Raw genomic sequence first — 27,089 nt, forward strand, 5'->3', positions numbered from 1 at the left:
TGGGGACAGTGCAGAAGGAGCTGTACTGTATATCGAACCCCATGCTGTACCTGTCCTGGGAGTGTTTGATGGTGACAGTGTAGAGGAAGCGTCACTCTGTATCTAACAACGTGCTGTACCTGTCCTGGGAGTGTTTGATGGGGACAGTTTAGAGGGAGCTTTACTCTGTCTCTAACCCCTGCTGTACCTGTCCTGGGAGTGTTTGATGGGGACAGTGTAGAGGGAGCTCTGCTCTGTATCTAACCCCGTGCTGTACCTGTCCTGGGCGTGTTTGATGGGGGACATTGTAGAGGGAGCTTTACTCTGTATCTAACCCCGTGCTCTGCCTGTCCTGGGAGTGCTTAATGTGGACAGTGTAGAGGGAGCTTTACTCTGTATCTAACCCGGTGCTCTACCTGTCCTGGGAGTGTTTGATGGGGACAGTGTGGAGGGAGCTTTACTCTGTATCTAACCCCGTGCTGTACCTGTCCTGGGAGTGTTTGATGGGGACAGTGTAGAGGGAGCTTTACTCTGTATCTAACCCCGTGCTGTACCTGTCCTGGGAGTGTTTGATGGGGACAGTGTAGAGGGAGCTTTACTCTGTATCTAACCCCGTGCTGTTCCTGTCCTGGGAGTGTTTCATGGGGACAGTGCAGAGGGAGCTTTACTCTGTATCTAACCCGGTGCTCTACCTGTCCTGGGAGTGTTTGAAGGGGGCAGTGTAGAGGGAGCTTTACTCTGTATCTAACCCCGTGCTGTCCCTTTCCTGGGAGTGTTTGATGGGGACAATGCAGAGGGAGCTTTACTCTGTATCTAACCCTGTGCTGTACCTGTCCTGGGAGTGTTTGATGGGGACAGTGTAGAGGGAGCTTTACTCTGTATCTAACCCCGTGCTGTACCTGTCCTGGGAGTGTTTGATGGGGACAGTGTAGAGGGAGCTTTACTCTGTATCTAACCCCGTGCTGTGCCTGTCCTGGGAGTGTTTGATGGGGACAGTGCAGAGGGGGCTTTACTCTGTACCTCACTCCGTGCTGTAAACCTCCTGGGAGTGTTTGATGGAGGATAGTGTAGAGGGAGCTTTACTCTGTTTCTTACCCCGTGCAGTGCCTGTCCTGGGAGTGTTTGATGGGGGCAGTGTCGAGGGAGCTTTGCTCTGTACCTAACCCCATGCTGTACCTGTCCTGAGAGTGTTTGATGGGGGACAGTGTAGAGGGAGCTTTACTCTGTATCTAACCCTGGGATCTTTACTCTGTATCTAACCCTGTGCTGCACCTGTCCTGGGACTGTATGATCGGGGATAGTGTAGAGGGAGCTTTACTCTGTATCGAACCCCGTGCTGTACCTGTCCTGGGAGTGTTTGATGGGGACAGTGTAGAGGCAGCTTTGCTCTGTATCTAACCCCGTGTTGTACCTGTCCTGTGCGTGTTTGATGGGGGACAGTGTCGAGGGAGCTTTACTCTGTATCAAAGCCCGTGCTGTCCCTGTCCTGGGAGTGTTTGATGGGGACAGTGTAGAGGGAGCTTTACTCTGTACCTAACCCCGTGCTGTACCTGTCCTGGGAGTGGTTGATGGGGACAGTGTAGAGGGAGCTTTACTCTGTATCTCACCCCGTGCTGGACCTGTCCTGGGAGTGTTTGGTGGGGACAGTGCAGAGGGAGCTTTACTCTGTATCTAACCCCGTGCAGCATCTGTTTTGGCAGTGTTTGATGGGGACAGTGCAGAAGGAGCTTTACTCTGTATCTAACACAGTGCTGTACCTGTCCTGGGAGTGTTTGATGGGGACAGTGCAGAGGGAGATTTACTCTGTGTTTAACCCCGTGCTGTACCTGTCCTGGGAGTGCTTAATGTGGACAGTGTGGAGGGAGCTTTGCTCTGTACCTAACCCCGTGCTATAACTGTCCTGGGAGTCTTTGATGGGGACAGTGCAGAGGGAGCTTTACTCTGTATCTAACCCCGTGCTCTACCTGTCCTGGGAGTGTTTGAAGGTGGCAGTGTAGAGGGAGCTGTACTCGATATCTAACCCCGTGCTGTACCTTTCCTGGGAGTGTTTGATGGGGACAATGGAGAGGGAGCTTTACTCTGTATCTAACGCTGTGCTGTACCTGTCCTGGGAGTGTTTGATGGGGACAGTGTAGAGGGAGCTTTACTCTGTATCTAACCCCGTGCTGTACCTGTCCTGGGAGTGTTTGATGGGGACAGTGCAGAGGGAGCTTTACTTTGTACCACACTCCGTGCTGTACCTGTTCTGGGAGTGTTTGATGGGGGATAGTGTAGAGGGAGCTTTACTCTGGATCGAACCCCATGCTTTACCTGTCCTGGGAGTGTTTGATGGGGACAGTGCAGAGGGAGCTTTACTCTGTATCTAACCCCGCGCTGTACCTGTCCTGGGAGTGTTTGATGGGGACAGTGCAGGGGGATCTTTACTCTGTATCTAACCCTGTGCTGAACCTGTCCTGGGAGTGTTTGAGGGGGACAGTGCAGAAGGAGCTGTACTCTGTATCTCACCCTGTGCTGTACCTGTCCTGGGAGTGTTTGATGGGGGATAGTGTAGAGGAAGCTTTACTCTGGATCGAACTCCATGCTTTACCTGTCCTGGGAGTGTTTGATGGGGACAGTGCAGAGGGAGCTTTACTCTGTATCTAACCCCGCGCTGTACCTGTCCTGGGAGTGTTTGATGGGGACAGTGCAGGGGGATCTTTACTCTGTATCTAACCCTGTGCTGAACCTGTCCTGGGAGTGTTTGAGGGGGACAGTGCAGAGGTATCTTTACTCTGGATCCATCCCTGTGCTGTACCTGTCCTGGGAGTGTTTGATGGGGACAGTGCAGAGGGATCTTTACTCTGTATCTAACTCCGTGCTGCATCTGTTTTGGGACTGTTTGATGGGGACAGTGCAGAAGGAGCTGTACTGCATATCGAACCCCATGCTGTACCTGTCCTGGGAGTGTTTGATGGGGGATAGTGTAGAGGAAGCTTTACTCTGTATCGAACCCCATGCTTTACCTGTCCTGTGAGTGTTTGATGGGGACAGTGCAGAGGGAGCTTTACTCTGTATCTAACCCCGTGCTCTGCCTGTCCTGGGAGTGCTTAATGTGGACAGTGTGGAGCGAGCTTTACTCTGTACCTAACCCCGTGCTGTACCTGTCCTGGGAGTGTTTGATGGGGACAGTGCAGAGGGAGCTTTACTCTGTATCGAACCCGGTGCTCTACCTGTCCTGGGAGTGTTTGAAGGGGGCAGTGTAGAGGGAGCTTTACTCTGTATCTAACCCCGTGCTGTCCCTTTCCTGGGAGTGTTTGATGGGTACAATGCAGAGGGAGCTTTACTCTGTATCTAACCCTGTGCTGTACCTGTCCTGGGAGTGTTTGATGGGGACAGTGTAGAGGGAGCTTTACTCTGTATCTAACCCCGTGCTGTACCTGTCCTGGGAGTGTTTGATGGGGACAGTGTAGAGGGAGCTTTACTCTGTATCTAACCCCGTGCTGTGCCTGTCCTGGGAGTGTTTGATGGGGGCAGTGTCGAGGGAGCTTTGCTCTGTACCTAACCCCATGCTGTACCTGTCCTGGGAGTGTTTGATGGGGATAGCGTAGAGGGAGCTTTACTCTGTATCGAACCCCATGCTTTACCTGTCCTGAGAGTGTTTGATGGGGGACAGTGTAGAGGGAGCTTTACTCTGTATCTAACCCTGGGATCTTTACTCTGTATCTAACCCTGTGCTGCACCTGTCCTGGGACTGTATGATCGGGGATAGTGTAGAGGGAGCTTTACTCTGTATCTAACCCCGTGCTGTACCTGTCCTGGGAGTGTTTGATGGGGACAGTGTAGAGGCAGCTTTGCTCTGTATCTAACCCCGTGCTGCACCTGTCCTGTGCGTGTTTGATGGGGGACAGTGTCGAGGGAGCTTTACTCTGTATCAAAGCCCGTGCTGTCCCTGTCCTGGGAGTGTTTGATGGGGACAGTGTAGAGGGAGCTTTACTCTGTACCTAACCCCGTGCTGTACCTGTCCTGGGAGTGGTTGATGGGGACAGTGTAGAGGGAGCTTTACTCTGTATCTCACCCCGTGCTGTACCTGTCCTGTGAGTGTTTGGTGGGGACAGTGCAGAGGGAGCTTTACTCTGTATCTAACCCCGTGCTGGACCTGTCCTGGGAGTGTATGGTGGGGACAGTGCAGAGGGAGCTTTACTCTGTATCTAACCCCGTGCTGCATCTGTTTTGGCAGTGTTTGATGGGGACAGTGCAGAAGGAACTTTACTCTGGATCTCACCCCGTGCTGTACCTGTCCTGGGAGTGCTTAATGTGGACAGTGTGGAGGGAGCTTTGCTCTGTACCTAACCCCGTGCTATACCTGTCCTGGGAGTCTTTGATGGGGACAGTGCAGAGGGAGCTTTACTCTGTATCTAACCCCGTGCTCTACCTGTCCTGGGAGTGTTTGAAGGTGGCAGTGTAGAGGGAGCTTTACTCTGTATCTAACCCCGTGCTGGACCTTTCCTGGGAGTGTTTGATGGGGACAATGGAGAGGGACCTTTACTCTGTATCTAACGCTGTGCTGTACCTGTCCTGGGAGTCTTTGATGGGGACAGTGTAGAGGGAGCTTTACTCTGTATCTAACCCCGTGCTGTACCTGTCCATGGAGTGTTTGATGGGGACAGTGTAGAGGGAGCTTAACTCTGTATCTAACCCCGTGCTGTACCTGTCCTGGGAGTGTTTGATGGGGACAGTGTAGAGGGAGCTTTACTCTGTATCTAACCCCGTGCTGTACCTGTCCTGGGAGTGTTTGATGGGGACAGTGCAGAGGGAGCTTTACTCGGTATCTAACCCTGTGCTTTACCTGTCCTGGGAGTGTTTGATGGGGACAGTGTAGAGGGAGCATTACTCTGTATCTAACCCTGTGCTGTACCGGTCCTGGGAGTGTTTGATGGGGACAGTGCAGAGGGAGCTTTACTCTGTATCTAACCCCGTGCTGTACTTGTCATGGGAGTGTGCGACGGGGACAGTGCAGATGGAGCTTTACTCTGTATCTAACCCCGTGCTATACTGCCCTGGAAGTATTTGATGGGGACAGAGTAGAGGGAGCTTTACTCTGTATCTAACCCCGTGCTGTACCTGTCCTGGGAGTGTTTGATGGGGACAGTGTAGAGGGAGCTTTACCCTGTATCTCACCCTGTGCTGTACCTGTCCTGGGAGTGTTTGATGGGGACAGTGAAAAGGGAGCTTTACTTTGTACCACACTCCGTGCTGTACCTGTTCTGGGAGTGTTTGATGGGGGATAGTGTAGAGGGAGCTTTACTCTGTATCGAACCCCATGCTTTACCTGTCCTGGGAGTGTTTGATGGGGACAGTGCAGAGGGAGCTTTACTCTGTATCTAACCCCGCGCTGTACCTGTCGTGGCAGTGTTTGATGGGGACAGTGCAGAGGGATCTTTACTCTGTATCTAACCCTGTGCTGAACCTGTCCTGGGAGTGTTTGAGGGGGACAGTGCAGAGGTATCTTTACTCTGTATCCATCCCTGTGCTGTATCTGTCCTGGGAGTGTTTGATGGGGGATAGTGTAGAGGGAGCTTTACTCTGTATCGAACCCCATGCTTTACCTGTCCTGGGAGTGTTTGATGGGGACAGTGCAGAGGGAGCTTTACTCTGTATCTAACCCTGTGCTGTACCTGTCCTGGGAGTGTTTGATGGGGGATAGTGTAGAGGAAGCTTTACTCTGTATCTAACCCCGCGCTGTACCTGTCCTGGGAGTGTTTGATGGGGACAGTGCAGGGGGATCTTTACTCTGTATCTAACCCTGTGCTGAACCTGTCCTGGGAGTGTTTGAGGGGGACAGTGCAGAGGTATCTTTACTCTGGATCCATCCCTGTGCTGTACCTGTCCTGGGAGTGTTTGATGGGGACAGTGCAGAGGGATCTTTACTCTGTATCTAACTCCGTGCTGCATCTGTTTTGGGACTGTTTGATGGGGACAGTGCAGAAGGAGCTGTACTGTATATCGAACCCCATGCTGTACCTGTCCTGGGAGTGTTTGATGGTGACAGTGTAGAGGAAGCGTCACTCTGTATCTAACAACGTGCTGTACCTGTCCTGGGAGTGTTTGATGGGGACAGTTTAGAGGGAGCTTTACTCTGTCTCTAACCCCTGCTGTACCTGTCCTGGGAGTGTTTGATGGGGACAGTGTAGAGGGAGCTCTGCTCTGTATCTAACCCCGTGCTGTACCTGTCCTGGGCGTGTTTGATGGGGGACATTGTAGAGGGAGCTTTACTCTGTATCTAACCCCGTGCTCTGCCTGTCCTGGGAGTGCTTAATGTGGACAGTGTAGAGGGAGCTTTACTCTGTATCTAACCCGGTGCTCTACCTGTCCTGGGAGTGTTTGATGGGGACAGTGTGGAGGGAGCTTTACTCTGTATCTAACCCCGTGCTGTACCTGTCCTGGGAGTGTTTGATGGGGACAGTGTAGAGGGAGCTTTACTCTGTATCTAACCCCGTGCTGTACCTGTCCTGGGAGTGTTTGATGGGGACAGTGTAGAGGGAGCTTTACTCTGTATCTAACCCCGTGCTGTTCCTGTCCTGGGAGTGTTTGATGGGGACAGTGCAGAGGGAGCTTTACTCTGTATCTAACCCGGTGCTCTACCTGTCCTGGGAGTGTTTGAAGGGGGCAGTGTAGAGGGAGCTTTACTCTGTATCTAACCCCGTGCTGTCCCTTTCCTGGGAGTGTTTGATGGGGACAATGCAGAGGGAGCTTTACTCTGTATCTAACCCTGTGCTGTACCTGTCCTGGGAGTGTTTGATGGGGACAGTGTAGAGGGAGCTTTACTCTGTATCTAACCCCGTGCTGTACCTGTCCTGGGAGTGTTTGATGGGGACAGTGTAGAGGGAGCTTTACTCTGTATCTAACCCCGTGCTGTGCCTGTCCTGGGAGTGTTTGATGGGGACAGTGCAGAGGGGGCTTTACTCTGTACCTCACTCCGTGCTGTAAACCTCCTGGGAGTGTTTGATGGAGGATAGTGTAGAGGGAGCTTTACTCTGTTTCTTACCCCGTGCAGTGCCTGTCCTGGGAGTGTTTGATGGGGGCAGTGTCGAGGGAGCTTTGCTCTGTACCTAACCCCATGCTGTACCTGTCCTGAGAGTGTTTGATGGGGGACAGTGTAGAGGGAGCTTTACTCTGTATCTAACCCTGGGATCTTTACTCTGTATCTAACCCTGTGCTGCACCTGTCCTGGGACTGTATGATCGGGGATAGTGTAGAGGGAGCTTTACTCTGTATCGAACCCCGTGCTGTACCTGTCCTGGGAGTGTTTGATGGGGACAGTGTAGAGGCAGCTTTGCTCTGTATCTAACCCCGTGTTGTACCTGTCCTGTGCGTGTTTGATGGGGGACAGTGTCGAGGGAGCTTTACTCTGTATCAAAGCCCGTGCTGTCCCTGTCCTGGGAGTGTTTGATGGGGACAGTGTAGAGGGAGCTTTACTCTGTACCTAACCCCGTGCTGTACCTGTCCTGGGAGTGGTTGATGGGGACAGTGTAGAGGGAGCTTTACTCTGTATCTCACCCCGTGCTGGACCTGTCCTGGGAGTGTTTGGTGGGGACAGTGCAGAGGGAGCTTTACTCTGTATCTAACCCCGTGCAGCATCTGTTTTGGCAGTGTTTGATGGGGACAGTGCAGAAGGAGCTTTACTCTGTATCTAACACAGTGCTGTACCTGTCCTGGGAGTGTTTGATGGGGACAGTGAAAAGGGAGCTTTACTTTGTACCACACTCCGTGCTGTACCTGTTCTGGGAGTGTTTGATGGGGGATAGTGTAGAGGGAGCTTTACTCTGTATCGAACCCCATGCTTTACCTGTCCTGGGAGTGTTTGATGGGGACAGTGCAGAGGGAGCTTTACTCTGTATCTAACCCCGCGCTGTACCTGTCGTGGCAGTGTTTGATGGGGACAGTGCAGAGGGATCTTTACTCTGTATCTAACCCTGTGCTGAACCTGTCCTGGGAGTGTTTGAGGGGGACAGTGCAGAGGTATCTTTACTCTGTATCCATCCCTGTGCTGTATCTGTCCTGGGAGTGTTTGATGGGGGATAGTGTAGAGGGAGCTTTACTCTGTATCGAACCCCATGCTTTACCTGTCCTGGGAGTGTTTGATGGGGACAGTGCAGAGGGAGCTTTACTCTGTATCTAACCCTGTGCTGTACCTGTCCTGGGAGTGTTTGATGGGGGATAGTGTAGAGGAAGCTTTACTCTGTATCTAACCCCGCGCTGTACCTGTCCTGGGAGTGTTTGATGGGGACAGTGCAGGGGGATCTTTACTCTGTATCTAACCCTGTGCTGAACCTGTCCTGGGAGTGTTTGAGGGGGACAGTGCAGAGGTATCTTTACTCTGGATCCATCCCTGTGCTGTACCTGTCCTGGGAGTGTTTGATGGGGACAGTGCAGAGGGATCTTTACTCTGTATCTAACTCCGTGCTGCATCTGTTTTGGGACTGTTTGATGGGGACAGTGCAGAAGGAGCTGTACTGTATATCGAACCCCATGCTGTACCTGTCCTGGGAGTGTTTGATGGTGACAGTGTAGAGGAAGCGTCACTCTGTATCTAACAACGTGCTGTACCTGTCCTGGGAGTGTTTGATGGGGACAGTTTAGAGGGAGCTTTACTCTGTCTCTAACCCCTGCTGTACCTGTCCTGGGAGTGTTTGATGGGGACAGTGTAGAGGGAGCTCTGCTCTGTATCTAACCCCGTGCTGTACCTGTCCTGGGCGTGTTTGATGGGGGACATTGTAGAGGGAGCTTTACTCTGTATCTAACCCCGTGCTCTGCCTGTCCTGGGAGTGCTTAATGTGGACAGTGTAGAGGGAGCTTTACTCTGTATCTAACCCGGTGCTCTACCTGTCCTGGGAGTGTTTGATGGGGACAGTGTGGAGGGAGCTTTACTCTGTATCTAACCCCGTGCTGTACCTGTCCTGGGAGTGTTTGATGGGGACAGTGTAGAGGGAGCTTTACTCTGTATCTAACCCCGTGCTGTTCCTGTCCTGGGAGTGTTTGATGGGGACAGTGCAGAGGGAGCTTTACTCTGTATCTAACCCGGTGCTCTACCTGTCCTGGGAGTGTTTGAAGGGGGCAGTGTAGAGGGAGCTTTACTCTGTATCTAACCCCGTGCTGTCCCTTTCCTGGGAGTGTTTGATGGGGACAATGCAGAGGGAGCTTTACTCTGTATCTAACCCTGTGCTGTACCTGTCCTGGGAGTGTTTGATGGGGACAGTGTAGAGGGAGCTTTACTCTGTATCTAACCCCGTGCTGTACCTGTCCTGGGAGTGTTTGATGGGGACAGTGTAGAGGGAGCTTTACTCTGTATCTAACCCCGTGCTGTGCCTGTCCTGGGAGTGTTTGATGGGGACAGTGCAGAGGGGGCTTTACTCTGTACCTCACTCTCTGCTGTAAACCTCCTGGGAGTGTTTGATGGAGGATAGTGTAGAGGGAGCTTTACTCTGTTTCTTACCCCGTGCAGTGCCTGTCCTGGGAGTGTTTGATGGGGGCAGTGTCGAGGGAGCTTTGCTCTGTACCTAACCCCATGCTGTACCTGTCCTGAGAGTGTTTGATGGGGGACAGTGTAGAGGGAGCTTTACTCTGTATCTAACCCTGGGATCTTTACTCTGTATCTAACCCTGTGCTGCACCTGTCCTGGGACTGTATGATCGGGGATAGTGTAGAGGGAGCTTTACTCTGTATCGAACCCCGTGCTGTACCTGTCCTGGGAGTGTTTGATGGGGACAGTGTAGAGGCAGCTTTGCTCTGTATCTAACCCCGTGTTGTACCTGTCCTGTGCGTGTTTGATGGGGGACAGTGTCGAGGGAGCTTTACTCTGTATCAAAGCCCGTGCTGTCCCTGTCCTGGGAGTGTTTGATGGGGACAGTGTAGAGGGAGCTTTACTCTGTACCTAACCCCGTGCTGTACCTGTCCTGGGAGTGGTTGATGGGGACAGTGTAGAGGGAGCTTTACTCTGTATCTCACCCCGTGCTGGACCTGTCCTGGGAGTGTTTGGTGGGGACAGTGCAGAGGGAGCTTTACTCTGTATCTAACCCCGTGCAGCATCTGTTTTGGCAGTGTTTGATGGGGACAGTGCAGAAGGAGCTTTACTCTGTATCTAACACAGTGCTGTACCTGTCCTGGGAGTGTTTGATGGAGACAGTGCAGAGGGAGATTTACTCTGTGTTTAACCCCGTGCTGTACCTGTCCTGGGAGTGCTTAATGTGGACAGTGTGGAGGGAGCTTTGCTCTGTACCTAACCCCGTGCTATAACTGTCCTGGGAGTCTTTGATGGGGACAGTGCAGAGGGAGCTTTACTCTGTATCTAACCCCGTGCTCTACCTGTCCTGGGAGTGTTTGAAGGTGGCAGTGTAGAGGGAGCTGTACTCGATATCTAACCCCGTGCTGTACCTTTCCTGGGAGTGTTTGATGGGGACAATGGAGAGGGAGCTTTACTCTGTATCTAACGCTGTGCTGTACCTGTCCTGGGAGTGTTTGATGGGGACAGTGTAGAGGGAGCTTTACTCTGTATCTAACCCCGTGCTGTACCTGTCCATGGAGTGTTTGATGGGGACAGTGTAGAGGGAGCTTTACTCTGTATCTAACCCCGTGCTGTACCTGTCCTGGGAGTGTTTGATGGGGGACAGTGTAGAGGGAGCTTTACTCTGTATCTAACCCCGTGCTGTACATGTCCTAGGAGTGTTTGATGTGGACAGTGTAGAGGGAGCTTTACTCTGTATCTAACCCCGTGCTGTTCCTGTCCTGGGAGTGTTTGATGGGGGACAGAGTAGAGGGAGCTTTACTCTGTATCTAACCCCGTGCTGTACCTGTCCTGGGAGTGTTTGATGGGGACAGTGCAGAGGGAGCTTTTCTCGGTATCTAACCCTGTGCTTTACCTGTCCTGGGAGTGTTTGATAGGGACAGTGTAGAGGGAGCATTACTCTGTATCTAACCCTGTGCTGTACCGGTCCTGTGATTGTTTGATGGGGACAGTGCAGAGGGAGCTTTACTCTGTATCTATCCCCGTGCTGTACCTGTCCTGGGAGTGTTTGATGGGGGACAGTGTAGAGGGAGCTTTACTCTGTATCTAACCCCGTGCTGTCCCTGTCCTGGGAGTGTTTGATGGGGACAGTGTAGAGGGAGCTTTACTCTGTATCTAACCCCGTGCTGTACCTGTCCTGGGAGTGTTTGATGGGGGACAGTGTAGAGGGAGCCTTACTCTGTATCTCACCCTGTGCTGTACCTGTCCTGGGAGTGTTTGATGGGGACAGTGCAGAGGGAGCTTTACTTTGTACCACACTCCGTGCTGTACCTGTTCTGGGAGTGTTTGATGGGGGATAGTGTAGAGGGAGCTTTACTCTGTATCTAACCCCGTGCTGTACCTGTCCTGTGAGTGTTTGATGGGGACAGTGCAGAGGGATCTTTACTCTGTATCTAACCCTGTGCTGAACCTGTCCTGGGAGTGTTTGAGGGGGACAGTGCAGAGGTATCTTTACTCTGTATCCATCCCTGTGCTGTACCTGTCCTGGGACTGTTTGATGGGGACAGTGCAGAGGGATCTTTACTCTGTATCTAACCCTGTGCTGAACCTGTCCTGGGAGTGTTTGATGGGGACAGTGCAGAAGGAGCTGTACTCTGTATCTAACCCTGTGCTGTACCTGTCCTGGGAGTGTTTGATGGGGGATAGTGTAGAGGGAACTTTACTCTGTATCGAACCCCATGCTTTACCTGTCCTGGGAGTGTTTGATGGGGACAGTGCAGAGGGAGCTTTACTCTGTATCTAACCCCGCGCTGTACCTGTCCTGGGAGTGTTTGATGGGGACAGTGCAGGGGGATCTTTACTCTGTATCTAACCCTGTGCTGAACCTGTCCTGGGAGTGTTTGAGGGGGACAGTGCAGAGGTATCTTTACTCTGTATCCATCCCTGTGCTGTACCTGTCCTGGGAGTGTTTAATGGGGACAGTGCAGAGGGATCTTTACTCTGTATCTAACTCCGTGCTGCATCTGTTTTGGGACTGTTTGATGGGGACAGTGCAGAAGGAGCTGTACTGTATATCGAACCCGATGCTGTACCTGTCCTGGGAGTGTTTGATGGTGACAGTGTAGAGGAAGCGTCACTCTGTATCTAACAACGTGCTGTACCTGTCCTGGGAGTGTTTGATGGGGACAGTTTAGAGGGAGCTTTACTCTGTCTCTAACCCCTGCTGTACCTGTCCTGGGAGTGTTTGATGGGGACAGTGTAGAGGGAGCTCTGCTCTGTATCTAACCCCGTGCTGTACCTGTCCTGGGCGTGTTTGATGGGGGACATTGTCGAGGGAGCTTTACTCTGTATCTAACCCCGTGCTCTCCCTGTCCTGGGAGTGCTTAATGTGGACAGTGTGGAGCGAGCTTTACTCTGTACCTAACCCCGTGCTGTACCTGTCCTGGGAGTGTTTGATGGGGGCAGTGCAGAGGGAGCTTTACTCTGTATCTAACCCCGTGCTCTACCTGTCCTGGAAGTGTTTGAAGGGGGCAGTGTAGAGGGAGCTTTACTCTGTATCTAACCCCGTGCTGTCCCTTTCCTGGGAGTGTTTGATGGGGACAATGCAGAGGGAGCTTTACTCTGTATCTAACCCTGTGCTGTACCTCTCCTGGGAGTGTTTGATGGGGACAGTGTAGAGGGAGCTTTACTCTGTATCTAACCCCGTGCTGTACCTGTCCTGGGAGTGTTTGATGGGGACAGTGTAGAGGGAGCTTTACTCTGTATCTAACCCCGTGCTGTACCTGTCCTGGGAGTGTTTGATGGGGACAGTGCAGAGGGGGCTTTACTCTGTACCTCACTCCGTGCTGTAAACCTCCTGGGAGTGTTTGATGGAGGAAAAGTGTAGAGGGAGCTTTACTCTGTTTCTTACCCCGTGCAGTGCCTGTCCTGGGAGTGTTTGATGGGGGCAGTGTCGAGGGAGATTTGCTCTGTACCTAACCCCATGCTGTACCTGTCCTGGGAGTGTTTGATGGGGATAGTGTAGAGGGAGCTTTACTCTGTATCTAACCCCGTGCTGTATCTGTCCTGGGAGTGTTTGATGGGGACAGTCTAGAGGGAGCTGTACTCTGTATTCAACCCCGTGCTGTACCTGTCCTGGGAGTGCTTAACTGGGACAGTTTCGAGGGAGCATTACTCTGTCCCTAACCCCGTGCTCTACCTGTCCTGGGAGTGTTTGGTGAGGGCAGTGCAGAGGGATCTTTACTCTGTATCTAACCCAGTGCTGTACCTTTCCTGGGAGTGTTTGATGTGGACAGTGCAGTGGGAGCTTTACTCTGTATCGAACCCCGTGCTATCCCTGCCCTGGAAGTGTTTGATGGGGACAGTGCAGAGGGAGCCTTACTCTGTATCTAACCCCGTGCTGTCCCTGTCCTGGGGGTGTTTGATGGGGACAGTGCAGAGGGAGCTTTACTTTGTACCACACTCCGTGCTGTACCTGTCCTGGGAGTGTTTGATGGGGGATAGTGTAGAGGGAGCTTGACTCTGTATCGAACCCCATGCTTTACCTGTCCTGGGAGTGTTTGATGGGGGACAGTGCAGAGGGAGCTTTACTCTGTATCTAACCCCGCGCTGTACCTGTCCTGGGAGTGTTTGATGGGGACAGTGCAGAGGGATCTTTACTCTGTATCTAACCCTGGGATCTTTACTCTGTATCTAACCCTGTGCTGCACCTGTCCTGGGACTGTATGATCGGGGATTGTGTAGAGGGAGCTTTCCTCTGTATCTAACCCCGTGCTGGACCTGTTCTGGGAGTGTTTGATGGGGACACTGTGGAGGGATCTTTACTCTGTATCTAACCCCGTGCTGTACCTGTCCTGGGAGTGTTTGATGTGGACAGAGTAGAGGGAGCTTTACTCTGTATCTAACCCCGTGCTGTACCTGTCCTGGGATTGTTTGATGGGGACAGTGTAGAGGGAGCTTTACTCTGTATCTAACCCCGTGCTGTACCTGTCCTGGGAGTGTTTGATGGGGACAGTGCAGAGGGAGCTTTACTCTGTATCTAACCCTGTGCTTTACCTGTCCTGGGAGTGTTTGATGGGGACAGTGCAGAGGGATCTTTACTCTGTATCTAACCCTGTGCTGAACCTGTCCTGGGAGTGTTTGAGGGGGACAGTGCAGAGGTATCTTTACTCTGAATCCATCCCTGTGCTGTACCTGTCCTGGGACTGTTTGATGGGGGATAGTGTAGAGGGAGCTTTACTCTGTATCAAACCCCATGCTTTACCTGTCCTGGGAGTGTTTGATGGGGACAGTGCAGAGGGAGCTTTACTCTGTATCTAACCCCGCGCTGTACCTGTCCTGGGAGTGTTTGATGGGGACAGTGCTGAGGGATCTTTACTCTGTATCTAACCCTGTGCTGAACCTTTCCTGCGAGTGTTTGAGGGGGACAGTGCAGAGGTATCTTTACTCTGTATCCATCCCTGTGCTGTACCTGTCCTGGAAGTGTTTGATGGGGGACAGTGTAGAGGGAGCTTTACTCTGTATGTAACCCCGTGCTGTCCCTGTCCTGGGAGTGTTTGATGGGGGACAGTGGAGAGGGAGCTTTACTCTGTATCTAACCCCATGCTGTTCCTGTCCTGGGAGTGTTTGATGGGAACAGTGTAGAGGGAGCTTTACTCTGTATCTAACCCCGTGCTGTACCTGTCCTGGGAGTGTTTGATGGGAACAGTGTAGAGGGAGCTTTACTCTGTATCTAACCCCGTGCTGTCCCTGTCCTGGGAGTGTTTGATGGGGACAGTGTTGAGGGACCTATACTCTGTATCTAACCCCATGCTGTTCCTGTCCTGGGAGTGTTTGATGGGGACAGTGTCGAGGGAGCTTTACTCTGTATCTAACCCCGTGCTGTACCTGTCCTGGGAGTGTTTGATGGGATCAGTGTAGAGGGAGCTTTACTCTGTATCTAACCCCGTGCTGTACCTGTCCTGGGAGTGTTTGATGGAGGACAGTGTAGTGGGAGCTTTACTCTGTATCTAACCCCGTGCTGTACCTGTCCTGGGAGTGTTTGATGGAGGACAGTGTAGTGGGAGCTTTACTCTGTATCTACCCCCATGCTGTACCTGTCCTGGGAGTGCTTGATGGGGACAGTGTAGAGGGAGATTTACTCTGTATCTAACCCCGTGCTGTACCTGTCCTGGGAGTGTTTGATGGTGACAGTGTCGAGAGAGCTTTGCTCTGTATCTAACCCCGTGCTGTACCTGTCCTGGGAGTGTTTGATGGTGACAGTGTCGAGAGAGCTTTGCTCTGTGTCTAAACCCGTGCTGTACCTGTCCTGGGAGTGTTTGAATGGGACAGTGCAGAGGGAGCTTTACTCTGTATCAAACCCCGTGCTGAACGTGTCCTGGGAGTGTTTGATGGGGACAGTTCAGAAGGAGCTGCACTCTGTATCTAAAGCCGTGCTGCATCTCTTTTGGGAGTGTTTGATGGGGACAGTGCAGAAGGAGCTGTACTCTATATCTAACCCCGTGCTATACCTGTCCTGGGAGTGTTTGATGGGGATAGTGGAGAGGGAGCTTTCTTCTGTATCTAAGAACGTGCTCTGCCTGTCCTCGGAGTGTTTGATGGGGACAGTGTAGAGGGAGCTTTACTCTGTTTCTAATTCCTGCTGTACCTGTCCTGGGAGTATTTGATGGGGACTGTGTAGAGGGAGCTTTTCTCTGTATCTAACCCCGTGCTGTACCTGTCCTGGGAGTGTTTGATGGGGACAGTGCAGATGGATCTGTACTCTGTATCTAACCCCGTGCTGTACCTGTCCTGGGAGTATTTGATGGGGACAGTGTAGAGGGAGCTTTACTCTGTATCTAATTCCTGCTGTACCTGTCCTGGGAGTATTTGATGGGGACTGTGTAGAGGGAGCTTTTCTCTGTATCTAACCCCGTGCTGTACCTGTCCTGGGAGTGTTTGATGGGGACAGTGCAGATGGATCTGTACTCTGTATCTAACCCCGTGCTGTACCTGTCCTGGGAGTATTTGATGGGGACAGTGTCGAGGGCGCTTTACTCTGTATCTAACCCCGTGCTGTACCTGTCCTGGGAGAGTTTGATGGGGGACAGTGTAAAGGGAGCTTTACTCTGTATCTAACCCCGTGCTGTCCCCGTCCTGGGAGTGGTTGATGGGGACAGTGCAGAGGGAGCTGCACTCTGTATTTAACCCCGTGCTGTACCTGTCCTGGGAGTGCATAATGTGGACAGTGGAGAGGGAGCTTTACTCTGTATCTAACACCGTGCTGTACCTGCCCTGGGAGTGTTTGATGGGGACAGTGTAGATGGAGCTTTACTCTGTATCTAACCCCGTGCTGTACCTGTCCTGGGAGTGTTTGATGGGGACAGTGCAGAGGGAGCTTTACTCTGTATCTAACCCCGTGCTGTCCCTGCCCTGGAAGTGTTTGATGGGGACAGTGCAGAGGGAGCCTTACTCCCTATCTAACACCGTGCTGTCCATGTCCTGGGGCTGTTTGATGGGTACAGTGCAGAGGGAGCTTTACTCTGTATCTCACTCCGTGCTGTACCTGTCCTGGGACTGTTTGATGGGGGACAGTGTAGAGGGAGCTTTACTCTGTATCTAACCCTGAGCTCTACCTGTCCTGGGAGTATTAGATGGGGACAGTATAGAGGGATCTTTTCTATGTATCTAACCCCGTGTTGTACCTGTCCTGGGAGTGTTTGATGGGGACAGTGTAGAGGGAGATTTACTCTGTACCTAACACCGTGCTGTATCTGTCCTGGGAGTGTTTGATGGGTACAGTGCAGAGGGAGCTTTACTCTGTATCTAACACTGTGCTGTACCTGTCCTGGGAGTGTTTGATGGGGACAGTGCAGAGGGAGCTTTACGCTGTATCTAACCCCGTCCTGTACCTGTCCTGGTGGTGTTTGATGGGGACAGTGCAGAGGGAGCTTTACCCTATACCTCGCACCGTGCTGTACCTGTCCTGGGAGTGTTTAATGGGGACAGTGTAGAGGGATCTTTACTCTGTATCTAACAGCATGCTGTACCTGTCCTGGGAGTGTTTGATGGGGACAGTGTAGAGGGAGCTTTACTCTGTATCTAACCCCGTGCTCTACCTGTCCTGGGAGTGTTTGATGGGATCAGTGTAGAGGGACCTTTACTCTGTACCTAACCCCGTGCTGTACCTGCCCTGGGATAGTTTGATGGGGACAGTGCAGAGGGAGCTTTACTCTGTATCTAACCCCGTGCTGTACCTGTCCTGGGAGTGTTTGATGGAGGACAGTGTAGTGGGAGCTTTACTCTGTATCTACCCCCATGCTGTACCTGTCCTGGGAGTGCTTGATGGGGACAGTGTAGAGGGAGATTTACTCTGTATCTAACCCCGTGCTGTACCTGTCCTGGGAGTGTTTGATGGTGACAGTGTCGAGAGAGCTTTACTCTGTGTCTAAACCCGTGCTGTACCTGTCCTGGGAGTGTTTGAATGGGACAGTGCAGAGGGAGCTTTACTCTGTATCTAACCCCGTGCTGAACGTGTCCTGGGAGTGTTTGATGGGGACAGTTCAGAAGGAGCTGTACTCTATATCTAACCCCGTGCTATACCTGTCCTGGGAGTGTTTGATGGGGATAGTGGAGAGGGAGCTTTCTTCTGTATCTAAGAACGTGCTCTGCCTGTCCTCGGAGTGTTTGATGGGGACAGTGTAGAGGGAGCTTTACTCTGTATCTAATTCCTGCTGTACCTGTCCTGGGAGTATTTGATGGGGACTGTGTAGAGGGAGCTTTTCTCTGTATCTAACCCCGTGCTGTACCTGTCCTGGGAGTGTTTGATGGGGACAGTGCAGAGGGAGCTTTACTCGGTATCTAACCCTGTGCTTTACCTGTCCTGGGAGTGTTTGATAGGGACAGTGTAGAGGGAGCATTACTCTGTATCTAACCCTGTGCTGTACCGGTCCTGGGAGTGTTTGATGGGGACAGTGCAGAGTGAGCTTTACTCTGTATCTAACCCCGTGCTGTACTTGTCATGGGAGTGTGCGATGGGGACAGTGCAGAGGGAGCTTTACTCTGTATCTAACCCCGTGCTATCCCTGCCCTGGAAGCATTTGATGGGGACAGAATAGAGGGAGCTTTACTCTGTATCTAACCCCGTGCTGTACCTGTCCTGGGAGTGTTTGATGGGGACAGTGCAGAGGGAGCTTTACTTTGTACCACACTCCGTGCTGTACCTGTTCTGGGAGTGTTTGATGGGGGATAGTGTAGAGGGAGCTTTACTCTGGATCGAACCCCATGCTTTACCTGTCCTGGGAGTGTTTGATGGGGACAGTGCAGAGGGAGCTTTACTCTGTATCTAACCCCGCGCTGTACCTGTCCTGGGAGTGTTTGATGGGGACAGTGCAGGGGGATCTTTACTCTGTATCTAACCCTGTGCTGAACCTGTCCTGGGAGTGTTTGAGGGGGACAGTGCAGAAGGAGCTGTACTCTGTATCTCACCCTGTGCTGTACCTGTCCTGGGAGTGTTTGATGGGGGATAGTGTAGAGGAAGCTTTACTCTGGATCGAACCCCATGCTTTACCTGTCCTGGGAGTGTTTGATGGGGACAGTGCAGAGGGAGCTTTACTCTGTATCTAACCCCGCGCTGTACCTGTCCTGGGAGTGTTTGATGGGGACAGTGCAGGGGGATCTTTACTCTGTATCTAACCCTGTGCTGAACCTGTCCTGGGAGTGTTTGAGGGGGACAGTGCAGAGGTATCTTTACTCTGGATCCATCCCTGTGCTGTACCTGTCCTGGGAGTGTTTGATGGGGACAGTGCAGAGGGATCTTTACTCTGTATCTAACTCCGTGCTGCATCTGTTTTGGGACTGTTTGATGGGGACAGTGCAGAAGGAGCTGTACTGTATATCGAACCCCATGCTGTACCTGTCCTGGGAGTGTTTGATGGGGGATAGTGTAGAGGAAGCTTTACTCTGTATCGAACCCCATGCTTTACCTGTCCTGTGAGTGTTTGATGGGGACAGTGCAGAGGGAGCTTTACTCTGTATCTAACCCCGTGCTCTGCCTGTCCTGGGAGTGCTTAATGTGGACAGTGTGGAGCGAGCTTTACTCTGTACCTAACCCCGTGCTGTACCTGTCCTGGGAGTGTTTGATGGGGACAGTGCAGAGGGAGCTTTACTCTGTATCGAACCCGGTGCTCTACCTGTCCTGGGAGTGTTTGAAGGGGGCAGTGTAGAGGGAGCTTTACTCTGTATCTAACCCCGTGCTGTCCCTTTCCTGGGAGTGTTTGATGGGTACAATGCAGAGGGAGCTTTACTCTGTATCTAACCCTGTGCTGTACCTGTCCTGGGAGTGTTTGATGGGGACAGTGTAGAGGGAGCTTTACTCTGTATCTAACCCCGTGCTGTACCTGTCCTGGGAGTGTTTGATGGGGACAGTGTAGAGGGAGCTTTACTCTGTATCTAACCCCGTGCTGTGCCTGTCCTGGGAGTGTTTGATGGGGGCAGTGTCGAGGGAGCTTTGCTCTGTACCTAACCCCATGCTGTACCTGTCCTGGGAGTGTTTGATGGGGATAGCGTAGAGGGAGCTTTACTCTGTATCGAACCCCATGCTTTACCTGTCCTGAGAGTGTTTGATGGGGGACAGTGTAGAGGGAGCTTTACTCTGTATCTAACCCTGGGATCTTTACTCTGTATCTAACCCTGTGCTGCACCTGTCCTGGGACTGTATGATCGGGGATAGTGTAGAGGGAGCTTTACTCTGTATCTAACCCCGTGCTGTACCTGTCCTGGGAGTGTTTGATGGGGACAGTGTAGAGGCAGCTTTGCTCTGTATCTAACCCCGTGCTGCACCTGTCCTGTGCGTGTTTGATGGGGGACAGTGTCGAGGGAGCTTTACTCTGTATCAAAGCCCGTGCTGTCCCTGTCCTGGGAGTGTTTGATGGGGACAGTGTAGAGGGAGCTTTACTCTGTACCTAACCCCGTGCTGTACCTGTCCTGGGAGTGGTTGATGGGGACAGTGTAGAGGGAGCTTTACTCTGTATCTCACCCCGTGCTGTACCTGTCCTGTGAGTGTTTGGTGGGGACAGTGCAGAGGGAGCTTTTCTCTGTATCTAACCCCGTGCTGGACCTGTCCTGGGAGTGTATGGTGGGGACAGTGCAGAGGGAGCTTTACTCTGTATCTAACCCCGTGCTGCATCTGTTTTGGCAGTGTTTGATGGGGACAGTGCAGAAGGAACTTTACTCTGGATCTCACACCGTGCTGGACCTGTCCTGGGAGTGTTTGATGGGGACAGTGCAGAGGGAGATTTACTCTGTGTTTAACCCCGTGCTGTACCTGTCCTGGGAGTGCTTAATGTGGACAGTGTGGAGGGAGCTTTGCTCTGTACCTAACCCCGTGCTATACCTGTCCTGGGAGTCTTTGATGGGGACAGTGCAGAGGGAGCTTTACTCTGTATCTAACCCCGTGCTCTACCTGTCCTGGGAGTGTTTGAAGGTGGCAGTGTAGAGGGAGCTTTACTCTGTATCTAACCCCGTGCTGGACCTTTCCTGGGAGTGTTTGATGGGGACAATGGAGAGGGACCTTTACTCTGTATCTAACGCTGTGCTGTACCTGTCCTGGGAGTCTTTGATGGGGACAGTGTAGAGGGAGCTTTACTCTGTATCTAACCCCGTGCTGTACCTGTCCATGGAGTGTTTGATGGGGACAGTGTAGAGGGAGCTTAACTCTGTATCTAACCCCGTGCTGTACCTGTCCTGGGAGTGTTTGATGGGGACAGTGTAGAGGGAGCTTTACTCTGTATCTAACCCCGTGCTGTACCTGTCCTGGGAGTGTTTGATGGGGACAGTGCAGAGGGAGCTTTACTCGGTATCTAACCCTGTGCTTTACCTGTCCTGGGAGTGTTTGATGGGGACAGTGTAGAGGGAGCATTACTCTGTATCTAACCCTGTGCTGTACCGGTCCTGGGAGTGTTTGATGGGGACAGTGCAGAGGGAGCTTTACTCTGTATCTAACCCCGTGCTGTACTTGTCATGGGAGTGTGCGACGGGGACAGTGCAGATGGAGCTTTACTCTGTATCTAACCCCGTGCTATACTGCCCTGGAAGTATTTGATGGGGACAGAGTAGAGGGAGCTTTACTCTGTATCTAACCCCGTGCTGTACCTGTCCTGGGAGTGTTTGATGGGGACAGTGTAGAGGGAGCTTTACCCTGTATCTCACCCTGTGCTGTACCTGTCCTGGGAGTGTTTGATGGGGACAGTGAAAAGGGAGCTTTACTTTGTACCACACTCCGTGCTGTACCTGTTCTGGGAGTGTTTGATGGGGGAAAGTGTAGAGGGAGCTTTACTCTGTATCGAACCCCATGCTTTACCTGTCCTGGGAGTGTTTGATGGGGACAGTGCAGAGGGAGCTTTACTCTGTATCTAACCCCGCGCTGTACCTGTCGTGGCAGTGTTTGATGGGGACAGTGCAGAGGGATCTTTACTCTGTATCTAACCCTGTGCTGAACCTGTCCTGGGAGTGTTTGAGGGGGACAGTGCAGAGGTATCTTTACTCTGTATCCATCCCTGTGCTGTATCTGTCCTGGGAGTGTTTGATGGGGGATAGTGTAGAGGGAGCTTTACTCTGTATCGAACCCCATGCTTTACCTGTCCTGGGAGTGTTTGATGGGGACAGTGCAGAGGGAGCTTTACTCTGTATCTAACCCTGTGCTGTACCTGTCCTGGGAGTGTTTGATGGGGGATAGTGTAGAGGAAGCTTTACTCTGTATCTAACCCCGCGCTGTACCTGTCCTGGGAGTGTTTGATGGGGACAGTGCAGGGGGATCTTTACTCTGTATCTAACCCTGTGCTGAACCTGTCCTGGGAGTGTTTGAGGGGGACAGTGCAGAGGTATCTTTACTCTGGATCCATCCCTGTGCTGTACCTGTCCTGGGAGTGTTTGATGGGGACAGTGCAGAGGGATCTTTACTCTGTATCTAACTCCGTGCTGCATCTGTTTTGGGACTGTTTGATGGGGACAGTGCAGAAGGAGCTGTACTGTATATCGAACCCCATGCTGTACCTGTCCTGGGAGTGTTTGATGGTGACAGTGTAGAGGAAGCGTCACTCTGTATCTAACAACGTGCTGTACCTGTCCTGGGAGTGTTTGATGGGGACAGTGTAGAGGGAGCTCTGCTCTGTATCTAACCCCGTGCTGTACCTGTCCTGGGCGTGTTTGATGGGGGACATTGTAGAGGGAGCTTTACTCTGTATCTAACCCCGTGCTCTGCCTGTCCTGGGAGTGCTTAATGTGGACAGTGTAGAGGGAGCTTTACTCTGTATCTAACCCGGTGCTCTACCTGTCCTGGGAGTGTTTGATGGGGACAGTGTGGAGGGAGCTTTACTCTGTATCTAACCCCGTGCTGTACCTGTCCTGGGAGTGTTTGATGGGGACAGTGTAGAGGGAGCTTTACTCTGTATCTAACCCCGTGCTGTACCTGTCCTGGGAGTGTTTGATGGGGACAGTGTAGAGGGAGCTTTACTCTGTATCTAACCCCGTGCTGTTCCTGTCCTGGGAGTGTTTGATGGGGACAGTGCAGAGGGAGCTTTACTCTGTATCTAACCCGGTGCTCTACCTGTCCTGGGAGTGTTTGAAGGGGGCAGTGTAGAGGGAGCTTTACTCTGTATCTAACCCCGTGCTGTCCCTTTCCTGGGAGTGTTTGATGGGGACAATGCAGAGGGAGCTTTACTCTGTATCTAACCCTGTGCTGTACCTGTCCTGGGAGTGTTTGATGGGGACAGTGTAGAGGGAGCTTTACTCTGTATCTAACCCCGTGCTGTACCTGTCCTGGGAGTGTTTGATGGGGACAGTGTAGAGGGAGCTTTACTCTGTATCTAACCCCGTGCTGTGCCTGTCCTGGGAGTGTTTGATGGGGACAGTGCAGAGGGGGCTTTACTCTGTACCTCACTCCGTGCTGTAAACCTCCTGGGAGTGTTTGATGGAGGATAGTGTAGAGGGAGCTTTACTCTGTTTCTTACCCCGTGCAGTGCCTGTCCTGGGAGTGTTTGATGGGGGCAGTGTCGAGGGAGCTTTGCTCTGTACCTAACCCCATGCTGTACCTGTCCTGAGAGTGTTTGATGGGGGACAGTGTAGAGGGAGCTTTACTCTGTATCTAACCCTGGGATCTTTACTCTGTATCTAACCCTGTGCTGCACCTGTCCTGGGACTGTATGATCGGGGATAGTGTAGAGGGAGCTTTACTCTGTATCGAACCCCGTGCTGTACCTGTCCTGGGAGTGTTTGATGGGGACAGTGTAGAGGCAGCTTTGCTCTGTATCTAACCCCGTGTTGTACCTGTCCTGTGCGTGTTTGATGGGGGACAGTGTCGAGGGAGCTTTACTCTGTATCAAAGCCCGTGCTGTCCCTGTCCTGGGAGTGTTTGATGGGGACAGTGTAGAGGGAGCTTTACTCTGTACCTAACCCCGTGCTGTACCTGTCCTGGGAGTGGTTGATGGGGACAGTGTAGAGGGAGCTTTACTCTGTATCTCACCCCGTGCTGGACCTGTCCTGGGAGTGTTTGGTGGGGACAGTGCAGAGGGAGCTTTACTCTGTATCTAACCCCGTGCAGCATCTGTTTTGGCAGTGTTTGATGGGGACAGTGCAGAAGGAGCTTTACTCTGTATCTAACACCGTGCTGTACCTGTCCTGGGAGTGTTTGATGGGGACAGTGCAGAGGGAGATTTACTCTGTGTTTAACCCCGTGCTGTACCTGTCCTGGGAGTGCTTAATGTGGACAGTGTGGAGGGAGCTTTGCTCTGTACCTAACCCCGTGCTATACCTGTCCTGGGAGTCTTTGATGGGGACAGTGCAGAGGGAGCTTTACTCTGTATCTAACCCCGTGCTCTACCTGTCCTGGGAGTGTTTGAAGGTGGCAGTGTAGAGGGAGCTGTACTCGATATCTAACCCCGTGCTGTACCTTTCCTGGGAGTGTTTGATGGGGACAATGGAGAGGGAGCTTTACTCTGTATCTAACGCTGTGCTGTACCTGTCCTGGGAGTGTTTGATGGGGACAGTGTAGAGGGAGCTTTACTCTGTATCTAACCCCGTGCTGTACCTGTCCATGGAGTGTTTGATGGGGACAGTGTAGAGGGAGCTTTACTCTGTATCTAACCCCGTGCTGTACCTGTCCTGGGAGTGTTTGATGGGGGACAGTGTAGAGGGAGCTTTACTCTGTATCTAACCCCGTGCTGTACATGTCCTAGGAGTGTTTGATGTGGACAGTGTAGAGGGAGCTTTACTCTGTATCTAACCCCGTGCTGTTCCTGTCCTGGGAGTGTTTGATGGGGGACAGAGTAGAGGGAGCTTTACTCTGTATCTAACCCCGTGCTGTACCTGTCCTGGGAGTGTTTGATGGGGACAGTGCAGAGGGAGCTTTTCTCGGTATCTAACCCTGTGCTTTACCTGTCCTGGGAGTGTTTGATAGGGACAGTGTAGAGGGAGCATTACTCTGTATCTAACCCTGTGCTGTACCGGTCCTGTGATTGTTTGATGGGGACAGTGCAGAGGGAGCTTTACTCTGTATCTATCCCCGTGCTGTACCTGTCCTGGGAGTGTTTGATGGGGGACAGTGTAGAGGGAGCTTTACTCTGTATCTAACCCCGTGCTGTCCCTGTCCTGGGAGTGTTTGATGGGGACAGTGTAGAGGGAGCTTTACTCTGTATCTAACCCCGTGCTGTACCTGTCCTGGGAGTGTTTGATGGGGGACAGTGTAGAGGGAGCCTTACTCTGTATCTCACCCTGTGCTGTACCTGTCCTGGGAGTGTTTGATGGGGACAGTGCAGAGGGAGCTTTACTTTGTACCACACTCCGTGCTGTACCTGTTCTGGGAGTGTTTGATGGGGGATAGTGTAGAGGGAGCTTTACTCTGTATCTAACCCCGTGCTGTACCTGTCCTGTGAGTGTTTGATGGGGACAGTGCAGAGGGATCTTTACTCTGTATCTAACCCTGTGCTGAACCTGTCCTGGGAGTGTTTGAGGGGGACAGTGCAGAGGTATCTTTACTCTGTATCCATCCCTGTGCTGTACCTGTCCTGGGACTGTTTGATGGGGACAGTGCAGAGGGATCTTTACTCTGTATCTAACCCTGTGCTGAACCTGTCCTGGGAGTGTTTGATGGGGACAGTGCAGAAGGAGCTGTACTCTGTATCTAACCCTGTGCTGTACCTGTCCTGGGAGTGTTTGATGGGGGATAGTGTAGAGGGAACTTTACTCTGTATCGAACCCCATGCTTTACCTGTCCTGGGAGTGTTTGATGGGGACAGTGCAGAGGGAGCTTTACTCTGTATCTAACCCCGCGCTGTACCTGTCCTGGGAGTGTTTGATGGGGACAGTGCAGGGGGATCTTTACTCTGTATCTAACCCTGTGCTGAACCTGTCCTGGGAGTGTTTGAGGGGGACAGTGCAGAGGTATCTTTACTCTGTATCCATCCCTGTGCTGTACCTGTCCTGGGAGTGTTTAATGGGGACAGTGCAGAGGGATCTTTACTCTGTATCTAACTCCGTGCTGCATCTGTTTTGGGACTGTTTGATGGGGACAGTGCAGAAGGAGCTGTACTGTATATCGAACCCGATGCTGTACCTGTCCTGGGAGTGTTTGATGGTGACAGTGTAGAGGAAGCGTCACTCTGTATCTAACAACGTGCTGTACCTGTCCTGGGAGTGTTTGATGGGGACAGTTTAGAGGGAGCTTTACTCTGTCTCTAACCCCTGCTGTACCTGTCCTGGGAGTGTTTGATGGGGACAGTGTAGAGGGAGCTCTGCTCTGTATCTAACCCCGTGCTGTACCTGTCCTGGGCGTGTTTGATGGGGGACATTGTCGAGGGAGCTTTACTCTGTATCTAACCCCGTGCTCTCCCTGTCCTGGGAGTGCTTAATGTGGACAGTGTGGAGCGAGCTTTACTCTGTACCTAACCCCGTGCTGTACCTGTCCTGGGAGTGTTTGATGGGGACAGTGCAGAGGGAGCTTTACTCTGTATCTAACCCCGTGCTCTACCTGTCCTGGAAGTGTTTGAAGGGGGCAGTGTAGAGGGAGCTTTACTCTGTATCTAACCCCGTGCTGTCCCTTTCCTGGGAGTGTTTGATGGGGACAATGCAGAGGGAGCTTTACTCTGTATCTAACCCTGTGCTGTACCTCTCCTGGGAGTGTTTGATGGGGACAGTGTAGAGGGAGCTTTACTCTGTATCTAACCCCGTGCTGTACCTGTCCTGGGAGTGTTTGATGGGGACAGTGTAGAGGGAGCTTTACTCTGTATCTAACCCCGTGCTGTACCTGTCCTGGGAGTGTTTGATGGGGACAGTGCAGAGGGGGCTTTACTCTGTACCTCACTCCGTGCTGTAAACCTCCTGGGAGTGTTTGATGGAGGAAAAGTGTAGAGGGAGCTTTACTCTGTTTCTTACCCCGTGCAGTGCCTGTCCTGGGAGTGTTTGATGGGGGCAGTGTCGAGGGAGATTTGCTCTGTACCTAACCCCATGCTGTACCTGTCCTGGGAGTGTTTGATGGGGATAGTGTAGAGGGAGCTTTACTCTGTATCTAACCCCGTGCTGTATCTGTCCTGGGAGTGTTTGATGGGGACAGTCTAGAGGGAGCTGTACTCTGTATTCAACCCCGTGCTGTACCTGTCCTGGGAGTGCTTAACTGGGACAGTTTCGAGGGAGCATTACTCTGTCCCTAACCCCGTGCTCTACCTGTCCTGGGAGTGTTTGGTGAGGGCAGTGCAGAGGGATCTTTACTCTGTATCTAACCCAGTGCTGTACCTTTCCTGGGAGTGTTTGATGTGGACAGTGCAGTGGGAGCTTTACTCTGTATCGAACCCCGTGCTATCCCTGCCCTGGAAGTGTTTGATGGGGACAGTGCAGAGGGAGCCTTACTCTGTATCTAACCCCGTGCTGTCCCTGTCCTGGGGGTGTTTGATGGGGACAGTGCAGAGGGAGCTTTACTTTGTACCACACTCCGTGCTGTACCTGTCCTGGGAGTGTTTGATGGGGGATAGTGTAGAGGGAGCTTGACTCTGTATCGAACCCCATGCTTTACCTGTCCTGGGAGTGTTTGATGGGGGACAGTGCAGAGGGAGCTTTACTCTGTATCTAACCCCGCGCTGTACCTGTCCTGGGAGTGTTTGATGGG

General features: G+C 52.2%; 1 protein-coding gene across 2 annotated transcripts in view; it reads left to right on the top strand.

Moving 5' to 3' along the window:
• Nucleotides 1–27,089, top strand: part of LOC144491334 (calcitonin gene-related peptide type 1 receptor-like) — a 282,765-nt gene that overhangs the window by 14,577 nt on the left and 241,099 nt on the right. The gene's annotated exons all lie outside the window — the stretch shown is intronic.

Source organism: Mustelus asterias, assembly GCF_964213995.1.
Source record: "Mustelus asterias chromosome X unlocalized genomic scaffold, sMusAst1.hap1.1 SUPER_X_unloc_4, whole genome shotgun sequence".
NCBI classification, from domain to species: domain Eukaryota; kingdom Metazoa; phylum Chordata; class Chondrichthyes; order Carcharhiniformes; family Triakidae; genus Mustelus; species Mustelus asterias.